Consider the following 8,383-nt stretch of genomic DNA (forward strand, 5'->3'; position numbering starts at 1 on the left):
CGATGACCAACTTCTATGCTTTTCTTGCCTCTTTCTGTTGTTTGTTGGGTTCTTTCACCAACTGACTGTTTGCGTTTTTTATCTCCATTATGAAAAAGACGCAATAATGCTTTATGATTTTAGGAAGCAGTCAGCCTCATGGGATTTACTTGTGATTACGCATTTAAGTTTCAAACCACCCAAAGGTAAGATGCCAACAGACCTGCATCTGTAAAAGAGTGCTGTAGCTATTTTTTAATCCATAAAAACTGATGACTACAGCTCCCATGTGTGCATGTGGAGCAGGGCGGTGCCAAACGACAGTATGAAAAACCCTCCATGGATAAATTAAAGTTTAAAATCAATACCAGCACAAGCTAAAATGTGGGGACAGACAAAGTATGAGTTTTGCTTCCGTACTGGATAGGTTTAAAATGAAGAAACCTGGATTTGTTTTTTTTCTGCAATTTACTGTTGCAATTTAAAGGAACATTTGTTCAGTGGATCAGGAAGAAAACTAAAATACATTACATTTGTGTCATTCCTCCAGGTTGTCTCACACTTTCCAGTCTTCCTGTTTGCCTAGTCTCGTTTTGGCTGTAAATTAAGATAAATACTTGCATTAATAAGACTATTTTTTGTATAAAAATATATTATTTTGTGCAAGGTAGACCTACCTGCCACAAATAATTAATAACTCTGTTTTGGGGAAAAGCATTGTTTTTAGAGACTTTTTTGGTTCATTTACATACAGTATCATGCAAAAACAAACAGTGATTATCAGAATTTTTTCATTAAGTAAAACAGCTATTCAAACTAACCTGGCTCTAATTTGAAAAATATTTAGACCCTGTGTTAAATTATAGATTAACTATGATCAACAAACATTTTGAATATGAGTTCATTTTCATTAGCCAAAACCAATGATTTCTAATTGTAGAATCATAAAATCTCTTAAAAAGAAATAAAATATTTTACAAATTATTGGGACTCCAGCAAACCAAAGTGGAGGAACTTTACCTAGAAATGGAGAAAATATGAAACACTAGTAAATCTCAGTGCCTTGCCTGCCTACCTTACTCCCAGAATGTAAGTTCTGGGAGTAACTTACTCCCAGAAGGTGAAAAAAACCTGACAAATCATCCAAAGCACTGAGTGCATCAATTGCCTCACTTAAGGTCAGAGTTTAATATCTACAAACAAACTGGGTAAAAATGGCATCCATAGGAGAGTTCCCTGTTCAAAACCACAGCTGATCATGAAGAAAACAAAGACCCGCCTCACACCTTCCCAAAAACTGGCACAAATGATTCTGGGGAAAATATTCTATGTACTGACAAGGTGAAAGGTGGCAGAGTGGTGGTCTGGGGCGCTTTGCTGCTTCAGCACCTGCACAGCTGCTGCAACTCATGAAGGTATGAATTCTGCTTCCTGTTAGAAAATCCTGAAGGGAAATGCCCAGCTATCAGCCTTTCAGATCAGGAACACATTGGTTATGCTGTTGGACAATTATCAAAAGCACACCAGCAAGTCTGACTTGTGATGGCTAAAAAAGTAAAACAAGTAAAAAAAAAGAAAAAAGTAAAAGTAAAGGTTAATGAAAGTGAAAGAGTTAAATCGGGACTCCTCTGGCCTGACCTTAAACAGGCTGTTCAGGTTAACAAACCTGCATTGTGCCTGAATTTAACCAGTTGAAGAGCGATGTCAAAGACTCGTTGCTTGTTATTGTAAATGGCATGTGAAGGGTAGCACAAGCAGTTATTAGAGTGAGGATCCCAAACTGTATTTCAATCTGGAGAGACTCACACAGAGAAGAAAATAGCAGTTGGGGAGGAGGTGGGTCGAAGCACGGCTGACGAGCAGGAGGACCCCAGGGTAGCTTGAATTTTTAAGGGTGTCCTTGAACGTCGATTGGCTGGAGCGGCGTGGAGCTCCGGTCCGGGTTGGCTGCGGCCGGCTCCATGTATCCTCATCTTCTTTCAAGTGAAGTGGGAATGGCCAGGTGTCAGTAGCTGATAGGGAACAATGGGCTAAACTGAGTTTTAGCTTTGCTCCAGTCCAGGTTTCGTTTGTGTTTAATTTTTGCTTTGACTTGTTTGTTTTAAAGTTTTGTATTTAATTATTAATGTATTTTTGTTGCTAATTGGCATGACACACCACATGATTAAAACTGGACAACCTAAAGTCAGCAGGACAGTGACTTTAGCAGGGGTCTCAAACTCCAGTCCTTGAGGGCCGCAGTCCTGCAACTTTTAGATGTGCCTCTGCTGCACCACACCTGAATACAATAATTAGGTCATTAGCAAGGCTCTGGAGAACCGATCTGCACAAGGAGGGGGTGATTAAGTCATTTCATTGCAGTGTTTTGTACCTGTGGCACATCTAAAAGCTGCAGGACAGCGGCCCTCGAGGACTGGAGTTTGAGACCCCTGGGTTAGAGGAACATGACTTGAGCCAAATTGATTTGGACAGATTTTTCTCTTCATTTAATAAAATCTTTGAAAAGGTTGTTTTTTATATTTACTGTAGATATGTTTGTCAAATGTAATTTGTTTTATATTCTGAAAGTGGGACAGAAGGAATAAACTTCAGAAAACGTCATTTGAATAGCTCCAGCATTACTTTCCTAACCTCAAGTGAACCTGAATCCATACTAGTATGATTTATAAATATATTGCTAGAATAGAAAAGTTGTGTTTGGAAACTAAGTACCTCTAACTATGGAGGAGAGGAGTTGGTAAGCTACTCTGTAGCCTACAGATGTGTGTTAACACAATTTCTTTCCCTTTGAGCAATAAGGTCATTTCAATGCTCTTTGTAATACAGATCAGATCATCCAATGCTTTCAGTTCCTTCTGAATTTAACATGAGATTTCTAGATTTATGTTTCTTGAATAATGAGACCAAATAGAGATGTTTAGTGAAATAAGCACAACACATCAGTAGACTTATCTCATAATGTCTGCCAAGCATGGTACTGGAAGGGTGAAGCTTGGGGATTGTAGTTTCTGAATTTCTCTGAATCGGCCTTCTCTCCAATAGCTCATGTTTGGCTAAAGCTGGTTCCCGCTAACAATAGAGCAATACAGTATAAAAAAAGCTATGTCTCAAAATTCTTCCTCCAGCGATATGTGATAATGATAAAGTCATGAAGATACCATCAGGCGCGCGCTTGCTGCTAAATGTGGGTTTGCAACCATCTTGCATCACTTATTACCTTCACAGTTTTTGCTTCAACACTAGTGACAGTGTGGAATCTCTTGTTTTTCTCTTGTTTTTTAAACACTAAGAGTTTGATTATGATCATTCTAGAAACTGGAGATCAAATCATTATTATTTCTCATAAACATGTAAAAATAACATCAATTACAAGAAGGTGCACTTTTTTACTATGTATATACTGCAGGCATGACAATAATGTTTTAAACTGAGCGCCGTTTGTTTTGGGAAAACAATCATTCCTATTTTGGAGCGTCGCTCCTCCGCCCTTTTGTTTGGTCTGATTGTTGTCCTTAAGAATCCTCGCCACCTACACACAGACAGTCGTAAACATCTCGCTATCAATGCATCCAGATTATCGTGGAAGTGTTTACCATCTCAGTCATAACAAATTACAGCCTGTTTAGAACAGTAAACACACCATTCATGTTCCCTGCTTGTAAATGAGCCATCATTGCCACAAACGTCCCAAAAAACGTTCCCTGCTGTACTCCGTCTCTTCTTCATGGCACCAAATTGCTTGTTTTCATTGGATTGTGAGCACAACACTGGCCTCTTGTTAGCCTTGGCTGTACCTACTGATGACAAATACCACATTTCACAGGGAGTGTGTGTTTTGTTTAAGCCTCCTCATATTTGCTTTGAGCAGTTTGACGATGTGGTTCAAAACAGCTGTCTGCATGTGCACCCACCCCCGACAACCTGACACAGAGCAGGAGTGAGTCAGGTTTTCAGGATGTCTTGCCTGGTTAGGATCCTGTCAGTAACAGGCAGATCTCCAGGTGACGCCTCCTCAACCCCATTTCCTCCTCTCCATCCTGCTTTCATCTCTCACCCACAGAGACCTTGAAGACGTGACTTGGCCCATTTCAGAAAAATTCCTGCGTTTGCTGTTTTCATACCAGTGCTTTGTGTTTTCCTACAGGTGCTTTTAAATATTTTTTTATTACTTTTTTTTGTTGTTGCTGACTCACTGTCTTCCAACTGCCACCAAACGTTGTGTCCTTATCCAATAAAATATCACCACACCAGAAGACCAAGCACACAAGGATCACACTCTATCAGGCTTTCTATCAAGCACTTTGTTGTGAACAGAGGCACCTAAAAGCTATTCACTGCACAGAGCTATGTGTCACGCTCTATCTATACTCATCCACTGTTTCCTTTCTTGAGCAATAGAGTAAACATTTAAGGCAGCTGTTGCAATTTTCTCTGCTTTATCATTGAAAAGCATAAAAGTCTGAGTTTTAATTTAAAATTAAATCAATTTACTAAGTATTCAGTTTTGTTCCTATCAGATGAAATTGTTTTGCATTAGCAGTGAAATCCATTCACCATTTTATAAAAACTGATTGACACCTCCTCATAAGGAATAATTTAGTCACTTTAACTTTCTGACTACCAGATGTAATAGTATCACTCCATGGTGCTTATAACCAGTTTTATGCTTTGACAGCTGTTTGATTTCTATAAAAAGCAAACACTATGAGAAAGTGCCAAAGTGTATTAGCTCACTTCTAATGTGCTGACATGCAAAGCTTTGTTGACAAAGGCCTTCATGGTCCTTGACGATGAAATCCTGCCACGGTTCGTTAGCTTGAGACACTAAAATAAAAAAAAACTGATACTTAAAAGGAATTATGCTGAAGACAAACATGTGCACTGTGTACGTTATAGTACTTATATATGCATGAAAGAATCCTGTATTCTCATATTTGGTCAGTAACAGCATAAAGGACTCTTCAAAGGCAAATTTAATAAAAGAACAAACAGGAGCAAATGAAATATGTTTAAGCTCTGGTGAAAAGTGGAAAGCAAGACAAATAATTTTTTTTTTCAAATGCAATTTCTGGAGAATTGCCTTCTGTTTGATTTGGCTTCTGAACAGAAATACAGCTAAATGTATTGTTTATAATTTTGGAGTAGAAAATGTTTGCAGTTGTCACTGGTCCAAACAGATAGACTAACTTCTTATACTCTCTACATCTTAGGAATTAAGAACAACATGATTTGGGTTATATTTTTCACCCATATGTTTGACCTAGACTGCTTGGTTTTGTTTTCTATTCTAAAAATTATGGGACACAAAATACATAAAACCATGCATATAAATACTCACAAGTTTTACAAATAGAAAGATACTGTGACCAGGTTGTATAGGTATGCACACAGTTAAACTAATACAGTAACTATCACCAACATCAGAACATATAATAATTTCAGAATTTTCTATCTCCATCCTATCAACAAAAAAGAAGCAAAATGCGTTTCAGAAATACATATATAGTGTGAGATATACGCTGCAAATTCTTTAACATAAGTTCTTCATCAAGGAGCAAAGATAATAACACTATCATAGGGAGAATATATTGTAAAATATTATAAAAAAGTGTTTGTTATTTATAACTTTATAAGGTAAGTGTGCTCAGCTTTAAATTTCAGCACAAATAAGTTATAAAGTTATAAAGTTTAATTCCAAATGTTGTGTAAAACAAATATAATTTTGTAGTATTCAGAAGTAAAAAGTCTTTAAAAATGGTTAATATTAGCTGAAGTTTTTTCACACTGTGCTGTTTGTACAAACAGAGGTAACACTCAACAAGGGCAAAAACCAAAAACACAAAGATGTATAATAAATCAATAAAAAAATAACTAAAAACTGAAAGCAGAGACTGAAGAAATGAGAAAGAAGTATGGAAAATGTATTTATCGTCTAAAGTACTGGTGTATGCTCCAACATATATATATGCAAAAAACTTGTTCTAATATGTTAAATAAACAAAATTTAAATAATATAAAAAGATTAAAATAGATGTACATATTTTTTTTGTTTAACTGCACAGACAAGATATTTCTAAATTTACATTTTAGAGTCATCAACAGTTAGCAGCAGCAGGAGCAGCAGGAAACACCAGTCTCTGACTGTTTTAGGTGAAGAATGACGAGCTCTTTCAATGACCTGACAGCTCAACGCTAAAATAACCTGCTAGCACAAAACACTGGTACACATCTCCTGCTTTCAGTTACACATTTCAGTTATGTATGCACACATTTGCATACACAAACAGAAATACAACTATGGACTTCAGTACCGGATTAAAACCTACCATCCACATTTCAACATGAAAAGAGCAAATAATCATACTAATAATACTGCAAAGTACAATAGTGACTTTTACTGTTATGGTTTGTTAAATATGTAAATATAATAGACAATACTTATTTAGATAATTAAATTGAAAATGCAGAGCAAATATGATGGATATTTTTTGTCAACATCACGCTCCTTCTGTTTAATCTCCAAACATGTCCTGACAGTACAAAAATGTTTTTTCAAGCCTCTGTGCAAACAGGATGTGGACTCTTTTATTCGTCAGCAGCTGGTGCTTTGATTGCTCAATAGAGTTCAGCTATTGGTGCATCAGTTATCAGAGAGGAACTTAAAAATAATATTTTACAATCAGAGAGTGTTTTTTTTTCCCTCTCTAGGGGGTCTTTTGTGGGCTCTAGTGTCCCTTATTTGAAAATAGGCTGACAGGAAAGAAGAGAGGGGGAAGACAAACGGTAAATGTCGACAGGGCCAGGAATCAAACCCGCGACGGCCACGTTGAGGACTCAAGGCCTCCAAAAGTAGGTTGTGCTATCCCCTACGCCACCACAACATGCCCACAATCACAAAGTTTGATCTGTTTTGTTCTGTGGTACTACATATTCTCTAGGTTTTTGATCCAGGAATATAAAGTGAAGAGAGCAGATTTATTAATACACATCTGTGCATTAATGAAGTGATAAAAAGACAGAGGATGTGTCAAACTCATTGCCTTTAAGTTCTACAGAAAATCAGGTGAACATCTAGAGATTTGATGCTTTGATGGTGAAAGTATAACAAAGACTATAAAATGTTTTGGAAAACAGTAAAAAAAAAAAGAAGTTATAATTAAATGTAGTATTTTAATAACAAACACTGTGATGTTTGAAGCTTTTCACTATTGTGTGCTACACACATGGAAAAACTTTTGCTACACCCGTTTTTTAAAATTCTTTAATTTTTCTTTCCTACTTAACACAAACTAAACTCATTAAATCAAACCAGAGTAAGTATCTTCACTAAACTCTTACTGTATTTATAGACACCTATATAAAACAGCAGAGGTTGGTCTGTATGCAAAACAAAGCAAACTGACTACATTTATGTAGTTCTTCTTCTGTTCAAAGTGTTGAATTTAGAGGCCCTTTCACTCAATCACATGCACATTCTTAAAGCCATACACAGGTAAGTAGGCAGCCTGGGGTTAGCGCAATGGCCAAAGGTTTTGATCGCATGATGACTCTTCCCACTGATCCAGATTTAAACCTAGTAGTGACACGGTGGTAAATCTCACCATACATCAGTGAAGAAATCAATATTTGAACAGAAAAAAGCAATAAAAGCATGATGCGAACTATCTAAAAGACATACTGATGTTAGTTAAAATTGGTGCATCAACACCTAACAAACAACTCATCAAACGATTCATTTTAAATAGCATGTTTTGGCATGAAATAATATTTTTGCACCATTAAGTTGATTCCCAAAAAAGCTGTTAGCACAAGACTTGGCATACAGTGGAGGCGTTAACAGAAGAGTGTTTTAAGTGAAGTGCCAGGTGCATCGGCTGTTTTAAGCTTCTCACTCCTTCGTTTCTCCATCCACTAACTTTATTATTTTATAGTTCCCTCATTGTACACCAGACAAAGACATGCAAGGTGTTGTTACTTATTGCTCTTTGGGAATCCCCATGTAGGTGTTATGCTTGGCATCTGTCTTAGATTCCACCACTGACTTGATGACAGGCTGGTGACAGTGCTTCAAGCCTGCAGTGCATAAAATGGTTCTTGTTGCAATCTTGCTTCATTAAATTTGGTGTGCTTGAGCTTTTTTTTTTTTTTTTTTTTACAGACGTATTTACGGTAATGTATTTTCTGAATTTTTATGTAAGAAACATTATGTGGAGAATAAATATGAAGTTGAAGGAAAATTATACCTGGTTCTTAAAATGTTTATACTCGAATCCCAAACAACATCGAGTGAGATATTGGGAGAAGGTGCTCTGGTCAGATGAGACCAAAATTGAACTTTTGGCTTACAAATAAAATTGTGGCGGAAAAAACGCTGCAGATCAGCCTGATAACACCTCATACACAA

Source organism: Gambusia affinis, linkage group LG09, assembly GCF_019740435.1.
Source record: "Gambusia affinis linkage group LG09, SWU_Gaff_1.0, whole genome shotgun sequence".
NCBI classification, from domain to species: Eukaryota; Metazoa; Chordata; class Actinopteri; order Cyprinodontiformes; family Poeciliidae; genus Gambusia; species Gambusia affinis.